The sequence below is a fragment of the Mixophyes fleayi genome, chromosome 5 (genome assembly GCF_038048845.1).
Source record: "Mixophyes fleayi isolate aMixFle1 chromosome 5, aMixFle1.hap1, whole genome shotgun sequence".
In the NCBI taxonomy this organism is placed as follows: domain Eukaryota; kingdom Metazoa; phylum Chordata; class Amphibia; order Anura; family Limnodynastidae; genus Mixophyes; species Mixophyes fleayi.
This window is the reverse complement of record NC_134406.1, coordinates 136,601,997-136,627,160: the sequence shown is the minus strand read 5'-3', so window position 1 is coordinate 136,627,160 and position 25,164 is coordinate 136,601,997.

Below are 25,164 nucleotides of genomic sequence, written 5' to 3'. Positions count from 1 at the left end.
ATATCACACTATCATATTAGGCATTGTGACCTAATTGAATTAATTAAATTTCACTTTTAACATACATCTACTTCTTGATGTATGTCCTATTATTTTTCTTGATGCTGCCAATTGCAACATCTCTTATTATAGTTTTTCACTTGTTAAATTTTGATACTTTTCATATTTCACCTTTAATATTCACTTTCCTTTTTAATTTGTCATAGTCTTATACATCATAATAGATTGATGTTAGTAACAATGAGGCATGAGATATTATCACAAAATATATTTATTTATTGGTAACTTTATCACTTACTTAACGGTCTATACTTACCTTGTTGTAATGGAATATCATCATAGCCTTACTGTATCCAATAATAACAAAGAAAGTCTAATTCACCTTAATAGTAATATATACATCTTAGGTTTAGTGTTAATATTAAAGCAAGCTCGTAACCTATTATGGTTCCTTCCCCCCTTTTTACAGATGATATAATAGCAGCTGCGATATTTTTATTTTAAGTTATATTCTTGATTCTTCTGTTTATTGTGTACGTGTAAATAATGGAGTATAGCCAACGACAACACAGAGTTGAGGGGTGGTACCTCCCTTCTTAGTATTAATTGGATAACTGAACTGCCTGTCAAAAAATCGGGTCTCCGATATATAAGAGATCTGATTGGTCCGTCCATAGTGACGTATCTATCATGTGATATCTTTGATCTATAAAAGAAACGTCAAATCCTCTCCTCGGCTTGCCTTGCAAAAGCGAGTAAGCAAAACGCGCGTCTGCGTTTGCCTCGCTTTGCTGTTTAATTTGTGACTCATGCTGCTGTTACTAGAATTAGACTAGGGAGATATGCTTATATAAATATACCAAGGAGTTCTAATAGATCTCTATAGAGGCAACGGGGGCCCGATATAATATGGGAAACTAGTTATGGTAACATATCCCTCTAGTTTCTTACATCGGGGGTCTTGGCTACAAACAATACATAAGGGATCCGATTATAGGTCTTAAGAGGGACCCCAGACTAACATAGTAATAGGCAGTGGCTATAGATAGCAGCATTCTATGTACTCCTTAAGTGAGAGGAGATCATAGTTTTGTGAAATGAAGAATGATATACAATATAATTACGCTGCCATTAACTCCTATTGTACCAGACAATTTTGATAACGGAGAGCATTCTAATAAGTTAGTGATGGCAATATGATAGCCTAAATTTTGTCCCGTTATAAGTATATAAGCTCAAATACCCACGTACTCAATTATATTAAACCTCTTATCTCCCTACTAATAAGGTGCAATTTAGAAGATACAATAACTATTTGTATCAGATTCACAATATTTCATACATACAAATAGGAATTTTTTGCAATAGTATAGTTTATTTCCTTTGCACCTAATAATTGTGTTTTTACAGATAGATCTGGATAATCTGTTTACAATGACAGACATCTGGGCAGCATGAGGATCGCAATTACCCATATATGAAACAATTAGGGAAACTTAATAAATTAACTACACAGCGAGGATAGGCAGTTGGTCCTGCCATTTTTAACAATTTATTTTGGTTATTATTTTTTGGTTTTTATTTCGCTACTAGTTGTACTAAGGTACTAATTTGGGACCCTAATATTGTTTTAAATGAATCAATAAAATGTATGTTTTATACCAATAAACAATCATTGAGTGCCCCTAATATACATGTTTTCCACTCTCTACTCACCTATGTTAAAGCCAATAGAAAGGTAAGCAAAGGAACGGAGGCAAAGGGGGGAAACAGCATGGCACAATGTGATGAATAAAAGGGGGTGGGGGCAGCATGACACAGTGTGATAAACAGGGAGGAGAAGCATGGCACAGTGTGATGAATGAAAGGGGGGGTAGCAAAGCACAGTGTGATGAAGGGGGGCCAGGTGAAGGGGGGAAAAGTAGCATGGCACAGTGTGATGAAGGGGGGTGGAAGCAGCATGGCACAGTGTGATGAAAGGGGGGGAAGCAGCATGGCACAGTGTGATAAAGGGAGGGGAAGCAGCATGGCCCAGTGTGATAAAGGGAGGGGAAGCAGCATGGCACAGTGTGATAAAGGGAGGGGAAGCAGCATGGCCCAGTGTGATAAATGGGGGGAGGGGGGGAAACAGCATGGCACAGTGTGATGAAGGGGGGCCAGGTGAAGGTGGGAATAGCAGCATTGCACAGTGTGATGAAGGTGGGCCAGGTGAAGGGGGGAAAGTAGCATGGAGGGTGCAGTATGATCATAACGGGGGACAGCGTGTTTATGATGAAGGGGCACAGTGTCATCATAAGGAGGCACAACATGGTGATGATGAAAGGGCACTGTAATGTGTGTGTGATGGCACAAGGGGCTTGTGGCAATGTAAATGTGTGTGTGTGATGGCACAGGGGGCTTGTATTAGTGTAAATGTGTAAATGTGATGGCACAAGGGGCTTGTGGCAATGTAAATGTGTGTGTGTATGTGTGATGGCACAGGGGGTTTGTGGCAATGTAAATGTGTGTGTGTGATGGCAAAATTTTGTTATAATTTAGATATTTGTTGTAATTCCTAATAATGTTCCCAAGAGATTAGCGCAGACAAATTCTGTTTGTTGAGATAATCTCTCAAGACTGCCTGCCTGCCTGTATGAAATGACAGCTGCGGCTCCCTCCTCACCTTTCGCACCTATCAGGAGAATCAGGTAAGTTAATACAGTTTATCATGTACAATGTACTTTTGATTAAAAAAAATCCCTTTCTTGAACATTGGGCACTACTGCATGGCATAATATGATTTGGGGGCACTACTGTGTGGCATAATATGGTTTGGGGAACTATTCTGTGGTATATTGTGATTTTGGGGCACTACTTTGTGGTATATTGTGATTTTATGGCCCTACTCTGTGGTATAATTTTATTTTGGGGCTCTATAGTGGCTTAATATCAATTGGGGGCACGTACCCAGGTGTGAGGGATGTATGCCTCGCCGCTGCGTGGCAACACACAGTTTATTTCCTGCTCATCTATGTAAGGGGGCCCCAAAAATTCACTGTACGCGGACCCTAAATTTTTCTTGGCAGTCCTGTACATACCATTGCCTAATACTGGTGCGCCTTATGCTCCAAATAGAGAGTTAAGCTGTGCGTAATACATTTGTATCTCATGGGACATATATAACAATGAGCATGCAAAAAATACTGCAATCATGTAATTATTATTATTATTATTATCTAGTACAGAGGTGGGCCTGTGTGCTTTAAATGCCAGGGCTGATTTTTAGTCCCAGTCCAGCCCTACTGACAGGTCATTGCCCAAGCCCATCTCATTTCATTTCCCCCTGGTGAAATAACCCCTTGGATACTCTTGGATAACTGCTAGTTGGGCCTCACTAGGTTTTCTAGTGAGAAAGGTTAAGTTGGGGTTATGTATCTCACTCTTCTGGAACTTCTGGTCCTTCAATAGCTGTGGGCTAACCTCTGCAATCTTAATGGGTTCTATCTCTGGCGCTGCAGTTGCTAGCTTCACTGGCAGGTCCTTCTTCCCCTCATCTGGAAAACTACAGACTGACAAGGCACAAGCATCCCTGTCATCATGGGCCTTCAACAAGATAACATGAAAAACACTATGTATCTTCCTGGCATGTTGCATACTAACTACATAGTGGACCTCATTTAGGCGTTAAAGGATGAGATATGGGCCTTTCCATGGAGCCTTGAGTTTATTCTACATCTGAGGAGTTAAGACCCACACCTTCTGACCCATTTTGTAAACTCTCTCCCTGGCAGTAGAGTCATACCACTGCTTCTGGCTTGCCTGGGCCTGCGTCATGTTCTCATTCACCAACCCTGTCAGAGTGGGCATTTTATCGCTAATCCTCATGTCTCCTAAGTTAGAGCCTGAGTGAAAAGTGGCCTGGGATTACTGACATGGCACTTCTATGTGGGAACGTACAGTAACAGGGTTGCTAGGCCCCTCAGCTACAGTCTCTTTGTCTCTCTCACCGCCTGAGTCTCCTTCAGGGGCTGCCTGAGAGAACGCCTACCTTCCCTAAAAACTCATGTAAGTGGGAACCCCTTAATTCTGGCACAGCAGAATACTTGCTTTCACTCCGCCCTACTTCCCAGTTACAAAATTCTGTGTCATTGGGACACACTATGTAATTCTTATCTGGCGGGCTACTTGACAGAACACTCCGTTCCAACCAATGGACTCATCTATATGGGAATGTAGAGGACCAGGGAGTTTGGGCCACTCATCTACCTCCTCTACGCCATTAGACAGCTGACTAAGAGAGGGAGGACTAGCAATAACCCTCCTGTCTCTATAGAAAATTCAGGGGAATGTTCAGAACTCAGATTGAGATCTGGGTGGTGAACATTTGAACTACAGGTCACAGCAGCAATGTAAGGACTGCTGTCACTCGTTACTTCCCATTGGTCATGCCTATGGGCCTCCCCCATATTCTCTACAACCCTGGGTATGGCTGGCATAGGCACAGATGAACACACAGTTTCACTCTGTCTTCCCTCCAGTTTACCTAGTACCCCATCATCTGAACTTATTACCTGGGTAAAAACATTGCTTTTCTCTATCCCATTAGAATTAATCCCAGTATCATCTACCGCAGTGGTAGCTGTCATATAATCCACATTAATATCAATTACATCATTTGTAGGAACATTGTCACCTGTCCCTACCTCATCACAAGATGTCAGTGGGAAAACATGTTTAGATTCTAATGTAATACTATTTTTGGCATTATCATCATTACATGCATCAGGTACAATACGACATTCCCTTTCCCTGTCACATCCTGGGACCTAAGAAAGAACATTGGTATTCTCAATAGATTTTAATACAGTAACATGTGTGCCATTAACATCATTACATACTTCAGGTGCAATAGAACAAACCTTTTCCCCGTCACATCCTCATACTTGGGAAAAAAATGAGGGTCAACATCATCAGTGGAGACATACTGAGATAGCATCCTACCTAAATCAGTCCCAAGAAACACATTTGCAGGAACAATGTCACCTGTCCCTACCTAATGACTAAATGTCAGTGGAAAAACATGTTTAGATTCTTCCACAGTAACAGTTCTGGCACTTACATCATTACACATTTCACTATTAGGGGTTTCCAAATTATCCCCTATTACCTCAGGTTTTTCACATAAATCCACATAATTGCAAGAGTTAACACTTGTACCTATCCGCTTCTCATCCACGCATATCTCTATCTCAGTACAAGATGCAAAATGATCACAGAGCAGTTCGACTTTTTTACACAAAGTCACATCATTGCATGATTCAGCATTGTCACATACTACCTTGAGATGTGTTGCATGTTCAGCAAAATTAGAGATAGCAGGAACAACATTTGCTGGAACATACAGGGATAGTAATCATCCATGGTCAGTACCAACTACCACATTTGTAGGAAAATTTTCAGACACTCTCACTTCTCCCACAAAAATCGTCTTCTCAACTATTATGTCCTCTTTAACATCAGCCCCCTCCATTAGCAAATTCTGTGCATCCTGTGGTAGTATGCTGCTATCATCATCATTCCCCCTCAGAGTAAACTGCGCCTCTGGATGCAAAATCTCGGTAGCATATCCCACATTAACTGTAGCCGGCAGGGGCATCTTATCCTCGTGGGCCACCCCTATAAGCTGGACGATTGCTTCTCCTGCTGGTGAAAGAAGCCGCTGCAGGTGGTGCCTTTCTGCAGCCACCCAGCGACACTGGTCTTGCCAAAATAGGGTATGAATCCATCCCCAAGCATATACTTCTTCTTGAGCAATTTCAAAACTCTCCTCTAGACATTCCAGCTGTCACCTTGTAGCCCGGAATAAAAGTCCACATGCGATAGTGGCTGAAAGCATCATGCAGATCTTCCTGTGCCCAGGTGAGGTCCTTAATCATCTCCTTTCGAGTTCTGTTGTGGCAGGAGACACCTCGCAGCTGACATTCTTTAGTTAGCTCTGCCATACTCATCATAAATAGTGGATCCTCTGGATCTGGGACAATATCCACACTTTGATCCTCTGGTGCTGTCTTGGTCCCCAGCTCAGGTTCCATATCATATTTCTTCTTTGCACTTTGATACAAAGTTACAAGTATTGTAACACTGTTGTTTAGTTTTTCATGATGGTATGTTACTATTAAATAGCCACAGAAACTTGATGTGATGGGAAATTATGCTTCCATTAGTGAATGGATGGAGATTATAATAATTGTGGTAACAACATTTGGGTTATCTGAATGATAACAATATGTGGAAATATTAACACCAACATCATCATGAGGAGGTCCCCTGTTGCATAATTGCAACATTTTAGACACTATTTCTGTCTTTTTCACATTTTCTTACTATCATTTTAACTCTATATTTTGCCATGTACAGATAAGGAAATATATATGGTATTGTCATGATTTTTTAATCATTAAAAATAAAATGTTTGTTTTTATAGGAACAAAAAGTGAGTTTTAGTGTGCCCCCATTAAGAGATCTCTTTTTCTTGAAGATGTTCTTTGCATCATCCTCTACTAATGCATGAACCAGCAACTTTTTAGCTTTTTCTGTCCAGTCGAGACCTGGTATTATATATTCCTACAGTCACACAATATATCACCACTATTGTGTCAGGAAACCTCTCCTAACTATCTTTACCAGTCACAAACCGCACTCTGTGCACCCGTGACTTGGAAGCTTACTGTAAGGAAACCATATTCCAGCCTAAATCTCACACTGACCGCTCTGTCAGGCTACAGATTAAGCTGGTCCCTTTCCCAACACAGACACACACTTCCACACCTCTACACTACTGTCACCAGCTACGTATACGGCCCGTAGCAAACCTATGACTTAATTACCAAATTGCGCACACTCTGTGCTCTGGTAGATAAAAATAGTTAACACTTCAGTATGAAGTGCCACACTGATTTCCCAAAATATGAATATAAAAAGTTATTATTTTTATATTTTGCATTGGCCTAAGCTGTACCTCTATCACCTAGCTCTCCCTAATTTTCACCTCACACCTCGGGGGTACTTTGTTTTGTACAATGCCTTATTAGACAGTCTCCTCTAAATAGGAAACACATGTCTCTGATCAGCATATTTTAATTAGTTTCCTGACAGTTTCCATGTCAGCTGAACCTAATTAACCAATACTGGGCTAACTGACCAAATGTTTTAAAGAAAATAACAACTTTTATCTGAGGGGAAATCATGGTAATTTTTATTTATCAATTTGATATTTTATTTGGGCCCTGACATTTAATATTCTATTTAGACCCTCATCCTGACACCACCAGTAAGACATGTTATGTTCTTATCAAGGAAAGCAAAAATATTTTTTTCTTTTTTCTGAATATAGAGATGCTGTGGCAATTATGACGCATTAATAAAGATTACCTAATATAGACAGAATAGGTTAACATTAATTTTATGTTTCCCTGATATTGTCATATCTTTTACATCAATGAACTACTGCTTTCAGGTAGTTATGGTTGTAAGAGAAACATAATGTATGGAGCTAGCTGCTGAAGCTATCTGATATTTCATAAAGTGAACATGGAGGCTATTACTGGCCAGTATTAAGAGGATCCCCTTATTGCAATCTGACTTCTACCATTTCTTTTCTCAGTAAACCAGAAAGTGGAGTTTGCAGTATTGTTCAGGTTTGGAGATTTGGTTTACATTCGGTGAGTGAAAAGATGACTTTCTGTTCATCTGATCACTCCTTGTTCCAATCAGAGTGCAGCAATATTTATAAAATATATATTACTAGATTAGTGGTTGTTGTGGTTCCAAAGCAGAAAAAGGTTTACTTTGCAAATAAAGTAAGTTCAAAAGTCTCACTATTATATTGCGCAATTGCCTGACAATTTATATAGCAATACAATAAGGGGTGTAACTCACAGTTATGACATCATACATGGATAAAGTATACAATAAAGTAGCAGTTTATCATTTGTAACACACACACACACACACATTGAATTGTATTAATTTAATTGACTTCATTCGGTTTATAAATCTGACTTTAACAATGTCCATCTGATAGTCAAAAACTGTCATAAATCTTGTTCAACTGCAGGATCATGATGCAGATTCTCCAATACTATATCTGTTGAATTTATTGGTATCCTTATGGTCAATTCACTACTAGAATGTTCTGTTGGTTTCTTATTTCTAATACATACATTTTACCACTTTTAAATACAAACATTACCAATTTCATATATACATTGATCAGTACTAACATCCCCAACATCATCAAAAGAAGCCTTCCTGTTACAGTCATCAATTCTTTCACCAAACCACAGAGTCCTGAAAACCAGTAAGCAGGGTCCATTCATGAGAACCATTGTACTATGTTCTTACCTACTTTGGTTAATGTAGCAGTATCAGTGTTCCTAAAATCCCATTCCATTTGGAGTATTTGATCCAGCTTGTGATGTATTGATTCCTTTGAATCATATGCTTCATTAGTAATGTAGGTACAACATTTAGAACCACATTTAGTCTCTAATGTGACACATCCACCAGTGTCACCATATTATACATTTCACCTCAGGAGGATGACCACAGCACTTATAAATGCAATATTGATCAGGCAACAATGCATCACATAGTTCATGCTCATAGTCTTGTCTAATGGTCCTATTCTTACTGTTGTGAGCATTGTTATATACTGTATTGGGTAAATAACCTATGAAAGAACTATCAGATCCAATACCAGACTTCTCTGTTTTGATTTGGGTAACATTATTAGAACTGCTATATGTACCAAAACACAAAAAATGTATGAGTGAGTATCAGAGCAAGAACCAGTCTTTATGCAGCCATCTATATTCCAACTCTGATCCATAGATGAGCTGAAGATACAATACAAATAAACAGATGAATATAGGACCAGCGCTAATGACTAACATCATTAAATGTAACTTGGGAGAAAAGAATGGAGAGTGTTCATATATAAAGCAAATGTCTTCAATGAAAGTCTCATGTGTTCTTTCTTTATCCCAGCAGTAATTGATAAGTTCAAAACAATGATCTCTAATATAACATGTTTCCATCTCTTATGTCCCCAGGATAATATGCAAAAAAAGACAAAAGAGAGAGATCAAAGTGCAATCTCCTATACACATATTTATCCTTTCCAAACTCCTTGTGTGTTTTACATCAGGACCAAAACATCCCAAGTGAAAGCTTCAAAATGCCCCCCTTGGGGTATGCACTTACAAGAACCTTAGCGGTATTCAGCATGTAGTATAGTCTCCTTTCTGTCATGACAATAGGGTTTTTGGGATCTGTCTCGGGACCCTTGGGGCTAGCTGTGGCAGGGATGTAGTGGAAACTGGGAGGCCGGATGAGTGTCTTGCTCATAGGGGTACCTCTATTCCTGTATACCAGACGTTAGGAGGAGGAATGCTGGACTGGACTTCGTACTGCAATAACCAACTGGAATCTGGACCTGATGGACTGGAACCTGGACGTGGGAACAGGTAGGACCTGACCCCACGACCAGAGACTCAATACCATCAAGAACTCAGAAACTCAGAGGAATATAGTAACATAAATGAGACTGGGAAGAGTCAGAACTCAGGCAGAGACTATACAGGGGGTATCAACCTCCTGAACAGAATAAGCCTGGAGCTGGTCCTGGACAACTCAGAACTCAGAACCTCAGGTAGGACCGGAACTGGAGTGTTGGTACCTTGAGACAAAGAGATGACTTCAGAAAGTGGATGACTCAGAACAACAACCTACTACTCCAGATAGCCAGTAGGAGAGGCAGGAATAGATTGATGAGAGGAGGATTCACACGGGAGGTAACAGCTGGAAACTGTACACGAGCAGATAGAATGAGGGTGAATCCACGCGAGGAATAAATAGCCAAAGTCTTTATTTTAGCAAGCAGAGTGAAGCTGGATTCACACAAAGGGTTAATGGTTTGAAGTCCATATAACAGCAACAAGAAGAAGCTGAATTCACACAAAGAGTTAATGGTTTGAAATCCATACAACAGCAAACAGGATGAATCTAAACTCACTCAGAGAGTAAATGGTTGAAGTCCATGTATTAGCAACAGGATGAGGCTGAATTCACTGAGAGGGTAAATGGTTGAAATCTGTATGCAGCAGGCGGAATGAAGCAGCAAACAGGATGAAGCTGAATTCACTCGAAGGATTGATGGTTGAGATCTGTATACAGCAGACAGCATGAAGCAGAAAACAAGCAGCATCTGTGGTAGTCTGGAACCAAGAACTAGGAAAGTGTTGCACTGGCAATTTGCTGAGTGTAGGTGGAGACTCTTCTAGTCTGCAATGGAAGCTAATTTGGGGATGAGATCAAGTGTTCAGACTCAGCAGGATGTTTAGCAAATGTCTCACCCAAGATGGCAGCCTCCATTACTGCAGACAGAAGTCACATTTGGCCCAGGATAAAATTCTACCTTCAACAAAAAGGGAGATGTACAGTGATATGGTACCGCCTAGTAGTGTAAACAAGACTAAGACCCCAATTCGTGACACTTTCCTTCTTCACACCTATCGGTCTCATCTTTTTCATCTTATATGATTGATCAACATATATCCGTGCATATATCAGGAGAAAAAATATATTAACGGTGCACCACATTTTATTCAAAAGGTTTTCATTGCAACAAGAATAAAATATTTAAAACAAGAAACAATGCATAAAATATATGAAACAAACATAAAAAATCATCAGCACATCCCACTATGGATGGCCTCTTATTCCAGAATAGAAGATAAACAGCGTGTATAGTGTTTCAATAGAGAGCCGGCAATTCCACTAACACAGATGCCAGAGAAGAGGTTGTCTTAAGCAGTTGTTGCCTCCATCCAACGTGTTTCGATACTAAGATCTTTGTCAAGGCTAACGAGGTTATGACCACTTCCTCTATTTAAACCTGGGTCGACCAATAGCTCTTCCGATGTTAATTCATCACCTGTGTGTGTCCCAACAGTGAGTGTTTGGCTGCCGTACTGATTAACCCCTCCTCTTCTTTTCAGCCATATAAACTGGTAACAGTATATATGTCTATATGAATAAGCCTGCAGCGCTTTAGAAGACCCACTTGTTGTCATAATTAGGCACCACAAAATCCCAATAGAATCGTATATATTAATTAAAAATACTCCACGCTGGGAAAAATGAACATCTACAATTAAATGTTGAATCTAGCTTTTGCAATAAATTGGCTATTTGTAGTTTTGCATTTGATAATAATTGTAGTTGCTTTATCATTATTGTGTTGCTGTATTCTGCATTTTGTTTGCAAACTGTTGTAACGTATTGTAACAAATTTCTACAGTACAGTATCCTTGCCGCGAGAGCACGTCGATGGGAATATGTATTATAGATGCATTGATTATTAACAACAATTTTAACAATCACAGCAATTTTAACTGCAGAGTAAATAAAAGATATCACTATTTATTGAACTTGCATTATGTGTATATATTATTATTTGAGACGACAGCTTAAGTATATGTACTACCTAGTATTTTGCACTCATTTTATACAATGAAAGAAAATAAATTATATTTAATTAAAGGGCATATTGCCACAGTATATAAAAAAATATTAATTAAATACATGCCTTTTATAAAACACATCAAACACAGCAAGCACAAGGTGAAAAACTGACGAAGAACACTCAAACTGAGACCAATGCAATGAAAAATATTTGCTGCCTTTGCAATGTATGCAATAGCTCGATACAAACTTGACTCCAGCTGCAGGTCATGATCCCAGCTAATCTTCATTGCGCAGTCGCAATAGTAAAGATCCAAGCCTATACAATGTATGCATTGGCCTCACATAACCTGAAGCAGAATTCTTTTTTAGAGTTATTATTATTTTCTTAAATATAAAGAATCCTCGAAAAATGTATTTATTAAAATAGTAATCCAACGTAAATTTTAGTTGCATACTAATAATATTGAAACTTCTATTATATTTTTAAGCTACTATAAGGTCATTAACATTTTTAACATATTGTTTAATGTTTAAGTGGACCCACTGCATCAAGGGCCCACAGGGTGCACTTGGCATCGGGCAAGCTGACACCCTGGCCAGTCCGCCACAGCCGTTGGGACACACAGTGAGGAATTAACATCGGAAGAGCTATTGGTTAAACCAGGTTTAAATAGAGGAAGTGGTCATAACCCTGTTAGCCTTGACAAAGATCTTAGTATCGAAACACGTTGGCTGGGGGCAACACCTGTTTAAGACAACCTCTTCCACGGCATCTGTGTTAGTGGAATTGCTGGCTCTCTATTGAGACACTAAACACGCTGTATATCATCTATTCTGGGGTAAGAGGCCACCCATAGCGGGATGTGCTGATGATTTTTTATGTTTGTTTCATATATTTTATGCATTGTTTCTTGTTTTAAATATTTTATTCTTGTTGCAATATAAACGTTTTGAATAAAACGTAGTGCAGCATTAGTATATTTTTTCTCCTGATATATATGGATGGATATATGTTGAACAGTCATATAAGCTGAAAAAGATGTGACCGATAGGAGTGAAGACGGAAAGGAGACTATATTACACGCTGAATACCACTAAGGTTCTTGTAAGTGCATACCCCAAGGGGGGCATTTTGGAACTTTCACTTGGGATGTTTTGGTCCTATTGTTAAACACACAAGGAGTTTCGAAAGGATAAATCTGTGTATAGGAGATTGCACTATGATCTCTCTGTTTTGTCTTTTTTGCATATTATCCTGAGGACATATAAGAAGTGGAATCATGTTAGATCAGAGATCGTTGTTTTAAATTCATCAGTTACTGCTGGGAGAAAGAAAGCACACATGAAAGATTTTCAATGAAGAAATTTGCTTTATATATGAACACTCTTCAATTGTTTCTCACAAGTTACATTTATTGATGTTAGTCATTAGTGCCGGTCCTTTATTCATCTGTTTGTTTGTATTATTAGAACTGCTATTAGAAGATGAGCAAAAATCATTATGAGAAATAAATATGTAGTGACCACAATGTACAGAGCATTCCTCTTTAGTGATTCCGTTTTCATGTTCCAAATGATTGTTCCATTTCCTGGAATAAGTCCTCAATTTGTGGTGTTATTTCTTTTTCTTCTGTGTTGGTTTAAACCTTCTCTAATTCAGCTACTTTCTTACAGTGGGTCTAGTGGATCCAAGTGTCTTGCTTTGCAGTTTTCACCGAAGTAGTCAAAGCAATCAACACTTAATACCGTCCTTCCCAACACTCTATTAAATAACCAGAATGTTATAAATTTCTAACACAGTCCCCTTGTTCAATGTCATGACATTTAGTGTCTGGCATATCTGGCCATATAAGCTTTAAACTTTGCTGCTGTTTCTTCAGCTGTTTGCTCATGGTAACCAGATATTTAACAGTCATATCATTGTTACACTTCAAAACTTCTTGTGGACTTATCATCATATGTGGTTGCTTCCCAAAAAGACTTTCAGGAGTTAAAAGATTGATTGGAGGCCTAGGAGTGATTCTGATACTGTGGAATACCAGAGGCAAAACCTCTGACCACGCCAGGCCAGTCTCAGATATAACCTTGCTCAGTTTGTTATTTTACAGTACCATTAATCCGTTCAACTCTCTAGCTTGTGGCCTATATGGGGTATCCATTCTGCTGGTAATTCCCATCAGTTTGCACAATGCTTGAAACACTGTCCCTGGAAAATGAGTACCCCTAGCACAAGGGTGGCCAACCAGTCGGAGACCAAGAGCCAAAAAATATCTATAGCCGACTTTACCTTTTATATATGTGTGCAAGTACATATACCCAGTATAAACATGCGCATACATGCTGCACACACACTCGTTTATTGAAAATATAACAATTTAGAATACCTTGTTAAGTGAAAAAGAAAATATCTAACATTGCCAAAATAGTCAGAATAATTATAAAATCAACACAGGGTCTGCACTGCACAGATCTTACCTTGCTGCTGTGTGCAGCGGAGGCGGGTTCAAAGATTTACTTACAGTCTCTCCACAGTAGCTCACTCTGCTTCTGTATCCACAGTCACTGTGGAGGGAACTGTTGAAGTGAGGATAAAAAAATGTCGTAAATCGCCAAAATGCACCTCAGATCTATCCCATTCCTCATACATGCCATCAGACCTTTCCACATGCCCCTTACATACCCATCAGCCTCCCCATATGCCACCAGATCTGACCACGTGTCCTTTAATGCCATCATACTTCCACACATGCCTCTTATATGCCCATCAGCCTTACCACATGTCCCATACATGCAAATATGCATCTCTACATGCCATGAGATCCACCCACACTCTGCATATATAACAACTTCCACAAATGCACCTTACAAACCTATCAGCCTCACCACATGCCCCATACATGCCAATATGCCTTCTTACATGCCAGGTGTTCTAACCACATTATTCATACATGCCAATCAAACCTCCTGTCACACGCCGGTCCCATAGCTAGGTGCTAGCGTGTGACTTGCCCTTTAAAGAACAATGTTGGAGCTTGTCTTCTGCTTCAGAGTCTCTACCTTTTCATGGCTGTTTTATGTTATCCTAATTGGGACCTCCTTCCGAAGCTTATTGGTCCCTGAACACTATTTCAACCTCCTGTGATCAGGGACTCATTGCCTGATCTTCATGTTACTCACACCGCCGTCGGTTCTGGCTGCATCCCTGACTCTTTGACTTCTCCTGGATGTTATCGGTTGCCGAGATTGCGTGTCATCACTGCTCTCATCGGATCCGCTGTATACCAGTTCATGGTCATCTACAAGCTGATACTATCCGTTGATTTCCATCTGCAAACTGAATTGTCTCGTGAGTTGCCTATTACATCTGAGCTCATATTTGGCTCAACTACCTCTCTGCTCAAGCTGCCTATATTCTTTATTGAACTACAATCAAGTTATCTTGTCATCTGTGGTTCTATGTCTGGCACGGCTATATTACAACTCTGCTGATTATTAAGTTGCTGGACTGTTCTCAAGAATATATTATATCAAGTTATGTGCGTTATCAGCTGCTTCTAGTTAGTAATGAACTCACGCCTCTTGGTGAAGTTGGATTATCTGTGACTCCTAGTGTTATGCACGGTTGGACTTTTATTTCCACGCTGTACTTCTAAGCAACATTCCATTGCATGTTTCCAGATTACCCAAGTTCTTGGACTGCATTAACATCTCCTGTTCCGCTGTTTGAACCATTACGTTACCTGTAAACCATCTGCTAAAGTGAATCATATTCCATCTGGATCAGCCAAGTCTATCTACTATTCATATTGGACTTTTAGCTGTGTCAGTGATTCTCCTTTATTGCTGTGTATGGTGTGAAGGTTTCAAGTGTTCGATATTACCATCTCAGCGTTGAACTGTTACTGCCTATCATCATGCCGTTGCTAATGGTTACCATCTGAAGTACTTCCATGATTGTATTGTTTTATGAACTGCCGTGTACTCAGCCCAGCTGAGTTTTATATATATACATCTGTTATCTACTGTTGCTGCATCATCAAATTAATATACTAAATTGCCACACTATATCATCGTCTGTGTATTCTTCCTTGTGCTGCTCCCAAGTTGAACTATCAACCCCAGCGGGTTCTGTCTCCACCATCCTCTGCTTTTATCATCCTGGTAGAGGTTGGGGATCCATAAAATATCCATAGCCGTGACAGTAAGATCAGGCCAAATGTCTGATCCCCCGGTGGAGCCCTCCGCAAAGGATATGTTACAGCATTTGATCGGTCGTGTGGAACGACAGGATAATGCACAGCATCAGGTATTACAGTGTCTACAGGCACTTGCTGGTCGCCTGGACTTGTTGCAAACTAACCCACCAGTAGTGCCAGTTTCTTCCCCGGATCAAGTTTCGGGGCACCATGCCTCCCTTGTGGCTTCATCTACACTCAGGTTACCCACTCCGGCCAAGTTTGATGGGGACCCTAAAATGTGTCGTGGTTTCCTAAATCAGTGTTCGATTCAGTTTGAACTTCAATCACAGAATTTTCCCACTGATAGGTCGAAAATGGCATATGTGGTTTCCTTGCTGAATGGTCAAGCCTTAGCCTGGGAATCTCCACTCTGGGAAAAGAGTGACCCACTTCTTTCTGACTATGCAGCCTTTCTTCTGATGTTTCGCCGGATTTTTGACGAACCTGGTCGTCTCACCTCTGCCTCAATGGCCATACTTCGTCTTCGTCAAGGGACTCATACAGTGGCACAATATGTAATTGACTTTCGTATATTATCATCTGAACTGTCCTGGAATGAAGAAGCGTTGGTCGCTGCTTTCTGGCAGGGGCTATCAGACCGCATAAAAGATGCATTAGCACCTCATGAACTTCCTACTACGTTGGATGCTATTATCTCCTTATGTAATAAGGTGGACTTACGCTTTAGAGAAAGAACAGTAGAGAAGGGATTAGGACGTCGTTCAACTTATGGATTTATGTCACATCCTGCTTAACAAACATCTGTAGCCGATGAGCCTATGCAAGTTGGGAGATCTCGGTTGACTCCGGAGGAACGTGACCGTAAACGACGTGAGAAGCTATGTATTTATTGTGGTGATCCTGGCCATTTCCTGAACACCTGTTGTAAGAGGCCGGGAAACGCCAGACCCTGATCTGTTCTGGGGAGGTCAGATTGGGGCTAGAGCAAACCTCCTCTTCTGTTGCTTGTACCATTCCAGTTTCGTTATTGTATGATTCTAAGAGACATTCTACCCAGGCCTTAATTGACTCCTGTGCTGCTGGAAACTTTATTTCACAAGATTTAGTTAATTTATGGGCCATTCCTTTTGTTCCCTAGGAGAATCCTGTTGTCATCACAGCTATTGATGGCTCCCGACTTCCTAAAGGTATAATTCGTGCCCGGACTAAGTTGATTTGACTTAATATCGGAGCACTACATTTTGAAAGTATTTCCTTCTTTATCATGCCATGTACTATGTCACCAGTCATCTTGGGCCTTCCATGGCTTCAATTTCACTCTCCTTAATTAGATTGGAAGACCTCCGAGATTCTATCATGGGGCCCACAATGTCATTCTGAATGTTTACACAAAGTGAAACCTCTTTGTTCTTCCAAGATGATTGTACCATCAGAATCTTCTACACTACCTCCTCAATATCAATCATTTGCTGATGTCTTTGACAAAGTGCGTGCAGAGATTCTTCCTCCTCATCGTTTGTGGGATTGTCCTATTGAGTTACTACCTGATAAGAGTCCACCTAGAGGTCGGGTGTATCCTCTCTCCCAACCAGAGACTGAAGCCATGTCTGTTTACGTACAAGAGAATCTCCAAAGAGGATTCCTTAGACCTTCTGTTTCCCCGGCTGGGGCTGGGTTCTTTTTTGTAAAAAAAAAAGACGGCTCTCTCCATCCTTGCATTGACTATCGTGGCCTTAATTCGGTGACTGTGAAAAATCGGTATCCCATCCCTCTGATTACAGAATTATTTGACCGAATTAAAGGAGCTAACATCTTCACGAAGCTAGACTTGAGAGGTGCCTACAATTTAGTCCGTATTCAGTCTGGAGATGAGTGGAAAACCGCTTTCAATACTCGTGATGGACATTTTGAATATTTGGTAATGCCATTTGGACTTTGTAATGCCCCAGCCGTTTTTCAAAGTTTCATTAATGAAATATTTCCGGGATCTCCTCTACTCCTATGTTGTTGTATATCTAGATGACATTCTTATTTTTTCTAAAGATCTGGATACTCATAGAGAGCATGTAGTTGAGGTACTAAGTAGACTCCGCAAGAACCATCTTTACTGTAAATTGGAGAAATATTAATTTGAAGCTACTTCTATGCCTTTCCTCGGTTTTATTGTTTCCGGATCGGGTCTGCAGATGGACCCAGAAAAAGTTCAAGCTATTCTAGACTGGCCACTTCCAATGACTCTTAAAGCCATTCAACGTTTTCTAGGTTTCGCAAATTATTACAGACAGTTTATTTTGAATTATTCTACTATCGTGGCTCCTATTACAGCTCTTACTAAGAAGGGGCTAATCCTAAAAAATGGTCAGCAGAGGCTTTAGAGGCCTTTTCCTATCTTAAAAAGGCCTTCTCTTCAGCACCCATTCTCCAACAGCCAAACCTTTCGCAGCCATTCTTTTTAGAGGTAGGTTCATCTGCAGTTGGATGTGGAGCAGTTCTCTCTCAATGTTCCTCGGTCAATCGTCTGTTACCATGTGCCTTTTTCTCTCGAAAGTTTTTGCCAGCTAAACAAAATTACACCATTGGAGATAAAGAATTATTGGCGATGAAATTGGCCTTATCTGAATGGCGATATTTATTGGAAGGAGCACAACATGTAGTGACAATCTTCACTGATCACAAAAATCTATTATATTTACAAACGGCACAGTGTCTCAACCCTCGACAGGCTCGATGGTCCCTCTTTTTCTCTCGTTTTAATCTTTATGTCACTTTCAAACCTGGACATTTGAATAAAAGAGCGGATGCCCTATCTCGGGCTTTTGACACTTTAACAGATTTAGATCCTCCTGAGAATCGTCTCATCTTGGATCCTAAGTGCCTATTAGCTTCTACTGTGTCTCAAACTCCTCCTCCTGGTAAATCTTTTGTTCCCAAAACACTCCGGAGAAAGTTTTTACGCTGGTACCATGCCTCTAAAATTTCTGGTCATGCAGGATTTCGGAGGACTTATGAGCTAACATCTCACTCATATTGGTGGCCATCCATTCATATTGATGTAAAAGACTATGTGGCTTCCTGTGATGTTTGTGCTCAGCATAAATCTTCTCGTCTGGCTCCTATGGGACCCTTGTTGCCTCTTCCCATACCCTCTAGACCATGAACTCACATCAGTATGGATTTTATAACTGACCTTCCTCTCAGTAGAGGTTACAATACAGTTTGGGTGGTGGTGGACCGCTTTTCAAAGATGGCTCATTTTGTACCATTAGAAGGATTGCCCTCTTCCTCAGTTTTGGCACTACATTTTTTTAGAGAGATTTTTCGATTACATGGATGTCCTCAAGAAATTGTGTCCGATAGAGGAGTACAATTTACCTCTAAATTCTGGCGAGCACTTTGTAAAGCTTTAGGAGTTCAGCTTAATTTCTCCTCTGGATACCACCCACAATCAAATGGGCAGACGGAGAGAGTGAATCAAGATCTTGAGACTTTTATTCGCATGTTTTCCTCTGCTTCTCAGGATAATTGGGCGGATCTTCTGCCATGGGCAGAGTTTGCACATAATAATCTGTTTAATGAGTCCAGTTCTTCTACTCCATTTCATGTTGTATATGGCTTACATCCTGGTTTGCGGAAGTTTTCAGCCCTCCTTCCCACCCATGTTCCTGCAGCTACAGAACTCATTAAAAATTTTTCGACCACCTGGAACTAAGTTATTTCTCAGCTCAAGAAAACTTCTACTCGATATAAATCAGCAGCTGACAAGAGACGTAGAGCTATACCTACTCTTAAAGTGGGTGACCAAGTTTGGTTATCCACTCGGAACATCCGTCTTAAAGTTCCTTCTATGAAGTTCGCTCCTCGATTTATCGGTCCATATAAGATTTTGAAAGTCATCAACCCAGTGGTCCTTCAAATTAAAATTGCCATCCTCACTTCGTATTTCAAATTCCTTCCATGTTTCCCTGTTGAAGCCATTAATTATTAATCGTTTTTCTTCTACAACATCTTCTTCAACTGTACCAGAGCTTTCTCAACAGGTGGACTTTGAGATCACTCAGATTTTAGATTCTAAGAAGGTTCGAGGAGTGATTAAATATCTAGTGGATTGAAAGGGCTTCGGTCCTGAGGAGCGTTCCTGGGTAAAGACTTCTGAGATTGATGCCCCTGCATTGTTACGTAAGTTCCACATCAAGTTTCCACGAAAAGTCATCTTTAAGTGTCCAGTGGCCACTTCTAAAAGGGGGGGTACTGTCACACGCCGGTCCCATAGCTATGTGCTAGCGTGTGACTTGCCCTTTAAAGAACTATGTTGGTGTTTGTCTTCTGCTTCAGAGTCTACCTTTTCATGGCTGTTTTATGTTATCCTAATTGGGACCTCCTTCCGAAGCTTATTGGTCCCTGAAGACTATTTCAACCTCCTATAATCAGGGACTCATTGCCTGATCTTCATGTTACTCACACTGCCGTGGGTTCTGGCTGCATCCCTGACTCTTTGACTTCTCCTGGATGTTATCGGTTGCCGAGATTGCTTGTCATCACTGCTCTCATCGGATCCGCTGTATACCAGTTCATGGTCATCTACAAGCTGATACTATCCGTTGATTTCCATCTGCACACTGAATTGTCTCGTGAGTTGCCTATTACATCTGAGCTCATATTTGGCTCAACTACCTCTCTGCTCAAGCTGCCTATATTCTTTATTGAACTACAATCAAGTTATCTTGTCATCTGTGGTTCTGTGTCTGGCACGGCTATATTACTACTCTGCTGATTATTATGTTGCTGGACTGTTCTCAAGAATATATTGCCGAGCTAGTAGCCAGTTCCGTTATTCAAGTTGTGTGCGTTATCAGCTGTATCTTGTTAGTAATGAACTCACGCCTCTTGGTGAAGTTGGATTATCTGTGACTCCTAGTGTTACGCATGGTTGGACTGTTATTTCCACGCTGTACTTCTAAGCAACATTCCATTGCATGTTTCCAGATTACCCAAGTTCTTGGACTGCATTAACATCTCCTGTTCCGCTGTTTGAACCATTATGTTACCTGTAAACCATCTGCTAAAGTGAATCATATTCCATCTGGATCAGCCAAGTCTATCTACTATTCATATTGGACTTTTAGCTGTGTCAGTGATTCTCCTTTATTGCTGTGTGTGGTGTGAAGGTTTCAAGTGTTCGATATAACCATCTCAGCGTTGAACTGTTACTGCCTATCATCATGCCATTGCTAATGGTTACCATCTGAAGTACTTCCATGATTGTTTTGTTTTATGAACTGCCGTGTACTCAGCCCAGCTGAATTTTATATATATACATCTGTTATCTACTGTTGTTGCATCATCAAATTAATATACTAAATTGCAACACTATATCATCGTCGTGTATTCCTCCTTGTGCTGCTCCCAAGTTGAACTATCAACCCCAGCGGGTTCTGTCTCCACCATCCTCTGCTTTTATCATCCTGGTAGAGGTTGGGGATCCATAAAATATCCATAGCCGTGACACCTCCACACATTCCAACAGATCTCCCCAAATGCACTCACATTTTCTTACATGCCTTTCAGCCTTTCAGCCTTTCACATGTCCCTTACTTATCTGTCACATCTCTCACACAGACTTTTGATCTTGTGCAAAAGAAGGAGTGAGAGTACACTACAGCTCTCCTCCTCCTTCACTGATTGGACTGCTGCAGTAATGTGACCTCCCTGAGTTATACATGAGCTGTCAGAAGTCTGAAGTTCACTAAATCGGCTGTCAGAAATTCACTTCTCTGCGGCTGTCGGCACCTGGAGCACTGTGAGCACCAGCCAGCCAGGAGCCTCAATTCTAGGTTCATATAGCCTCAAGAGTCTCGAGAGTCACGGGTTGGGCACCCCTGCCCTAGCAGATACGCCATTCCAAGAATTATATTCTTGGACAAGTTAACCCGTGCATGATACTCATGCATTCTAGTCAAATCAAGCTTCTTAAGGTCTTAAAAAGGTTCTTGTCAAGCATTTGGACCTAGCCCAGGCCTCCTCAGGGGAAGAGCGTTAGTTCCCGACGCAAGCGGCCTTTTTAATGTGTGTTCATGAGGTAAAATTACCTCACGAAAATGAGTTTGACCCCTCAACTCGTAAATTTAGCCTTTACTACCCCTCCCACGGGGGGAAGGGGGGGATGATGGAAGTTAACTGACTTGACTATTCTAATTTTTTTGTCAAATAATGTCAGTATACCAAATTTCAGGTCAATTGGATGAGCCCTTTCTGAGAAAATAGTTTTTTCCACACACACACACACACACTAATGCACGCCTATACACATGTGTGTTCATGAGGTAAAATTACCTCACGAAAATGAGTTTGAGCCCTACCAAATTTCAGCCCTTTTTGAATTTTTTTCCCACACACACTAAGAATTTAGTAGGTCAGTGTATAACTCTGCCCAGCAGGTGGCGCTGCAACTTGTTTTTTTTTCCCACACACAGACGCCACTAAGCATTTATATATTAGATTGCTGTATCTACCCACAAACTCTCATACTATTATCTTGGCTGTAAATGCTGCAGTGTTTGTGGCTCATGGATAAGCTTCTGTCCAGTTTTAAAATACATCAACACAAACCAAAACATATTGTAAATTCCTACACTTTAGCAATTAAATTCAATCAGTCTGTTCCACTTGGAATGGGCTGTCTGTAGGAGGAATGTGGGATGGATCTGTTGGTACTGTTTTCCTGTGTTCTTTCTCAAGCATGTTAGGTATTAAGCATCTTTCTTACCTGTGTGTGAAGAGAAGCCAGGTGTGTACCAATATGCTTTTATCAGTTTACACATATCGTCTTTACCCAAATGAGAGAGGCCATGACTTGCCTCAGCAAGTGTTAGGAAATATGCCTTTGGAGCAACTGGTTTACCAAGTCGGTCTTTTCATAGTTCAGCGGACTCGTGACCACATCTCTTCTTCTTCCAGATGGCTTTTTCCTGATATACAACAATAGAATGTGGTATCTGCCAAAGGCTTGCTAATCATGGTATCAGCACCAATTTAAGATAATGCATTATATTTTAGATGATAATTTAATAATTTTAACATGGAAACTAATATGTACTATCTTAAATAAATTATAAATTGAGTGCCCCAATACAGAATATTTACTTTTGTCTGTGTTCTGATTTACTTTCTATAACCTCACATACTCTTGTGAGTGTTATTAATTCAGCCATCTGCAGCTTTAAAAGAGATAGTAGTAAAAAAAAAATAACAAGTTATAGAGAACTTATAAGAATTGTTAGGATTGTACCGCTGGTAAGGAGCGTGGAATATAGGGCTAGGGGAATTTCTGACCACTCGCCCCTCTGCCTATCTATTAATTTTGCAATTAATAGAGGCCAGTCCTTTTGGAAATTAAATCCCTTCTGGCTCTCCTTGATGGGTACAGGAGCGACCTTGGTGACACAGTGGGAAGGCTTCTTTGTAGATAATCTGGTAACAGCAAGTCCACCTATAGTTTGGGACGCTTTTAAGGCTTTCCTAAGGGGGACATTAATTGCTGGCATAGCTGAAATTAAAAAGTCGTCCAGACAAAAAGAACAGATATTAGAGAAAAAGTGTAAATCCTTAGAAGCACAATACATTGCGGACAAAACTGAGGTTGCAAGGGGAACATGGCAGTTGGCCCAGAGAGAGTATGTAGAGTATGTATTTGAGAAATCCAAACGTAAATTTCTGTTTTCTAAGCATGTACGATATGCAGAGGACGATAGAAATGGTAGCTTCCTGGCTTATCTGACAAGGGCGGAGAGGGCAGATGCAGCAGTACCGGTTATCTGTGATGACAGTGAGGTTAAGAAGTATCTGAAGCCTGTTATTGTTGAGGTATTTCATAAATATTACATGAATACATATAAGTCACAGGTCAGATATGACATGGATACGTTACAGCAGTATTTGAATGGTATCTCCCTTCCTGTCCTCTCCGATGATAGTAGGGAGTTTTTGGACTCACCCTTTACTCTTGAAGAGATTGATATAGCTATTATGTCATTCCCTAATGGTAAAGCCCCTGGAGTAGATGGAATCCCAATTGAATTATATAAAAAAACACCGGCCCTTTTTTGTGTCTAGGTTGTTGGATACATTCAGCGAGCTGGGTGAGATTGGCGCTCTTTCCCCTTCAATGGCAGAGGCAATAGTGGTGGTGCTGCCTAAGTCAGGGAAAGATTTGTTGTACCCTGAGTCCTACCGCCCGATTTCACTTTTGTCAAATGATGTTAAGATTCTAGCAAAATTACTGGCTTTGAGGTTAAGTAGAGTGGTGCTGGAATTAATTCATCCGGATCAGACGGGATTTATGCCATACCTGTGGGAGGTATTGTCTCGATTTGGAGTGGGCCCGGAATTTATAAAATGGGTTAAACTTTTGTATTCACATCCAGTGGCGCGGGTCTGTGTCAATGGGCATCTTTCTCAACAATTTCAATTAGAGCGGGGTACTAGACAGGGATGCCCGTTGTCTCCGTCCATGTTTGCATTAGCAATAGAGCTGCTGGCCTGTAAGATCCGGCATGATAGAGAAATTGTGGGACTTAGCTCAGAGCACAGAGAGGATAAGGTGGCATTATATGCAGATGATATGCTGTTGTTCCTTTCAGATCACAACACTTCCCTAAAACATTTGCTGTGGGTGGTTGATGGATTTGGGTTTTTTTCCGGCCTAAAAATTAATTGGGATAAATCTAGCGTGTTCCCTCTGGGATGGGAGTGTCCCGTGACAATGCCAGAAGGCTTACAGTTAAAATGGGCATCGAAATTCAAATACTTGGGAATATGGATCTCTAATACCCCCGCTGAATATGTAGAACTTAATTTGCGGCCCCAGATCAAATACATTAAAGAAAAAACTCATGTATGGAAGAAGCTCCCACTTTCTGTCTCCGGTAGGATAAATTTAATTAAGATGATGGTGCAGCCAAAGTTTTTATATATACTCCAGCAGTCACCTGTATATATTCCACCCTCCATTTTCCGATGCATTGATAGCTATTTGATTTCATTAGTTTGGGGAGGGGGAAGGGCTAAGGTCATGCTCAGCTCGCTGTATAGATCCAGATCTTCTGGTGGATTTGCACTTCCTAACTTGAAATTATATTATTTTGCCTCTCAATTGGTCCACCTTAAGGCATGGGTTTCGGACCCCGATTACCATGAGCTACATTGGGTACACCAATTTAATTCTAATCACACTCCCTTACAGTCACTGCTGGCGGGGCGGCTTGGTATGCGGGCTCCTCCGCTCCTGATTCAGGCAGTTAAGATTTGGACAATCTGTAATAAAATAATGAAACAAACTGACATTGATCCATATACTCCTATCTGGGGGGCAAAGAAATTTGAGAAGTTGAATACAGTGAAGAGGGCCAGGGAGTGGTCTCGGTTGGGTGTGTTGTCGGTAGGTCAGCTTTATGATACAAAT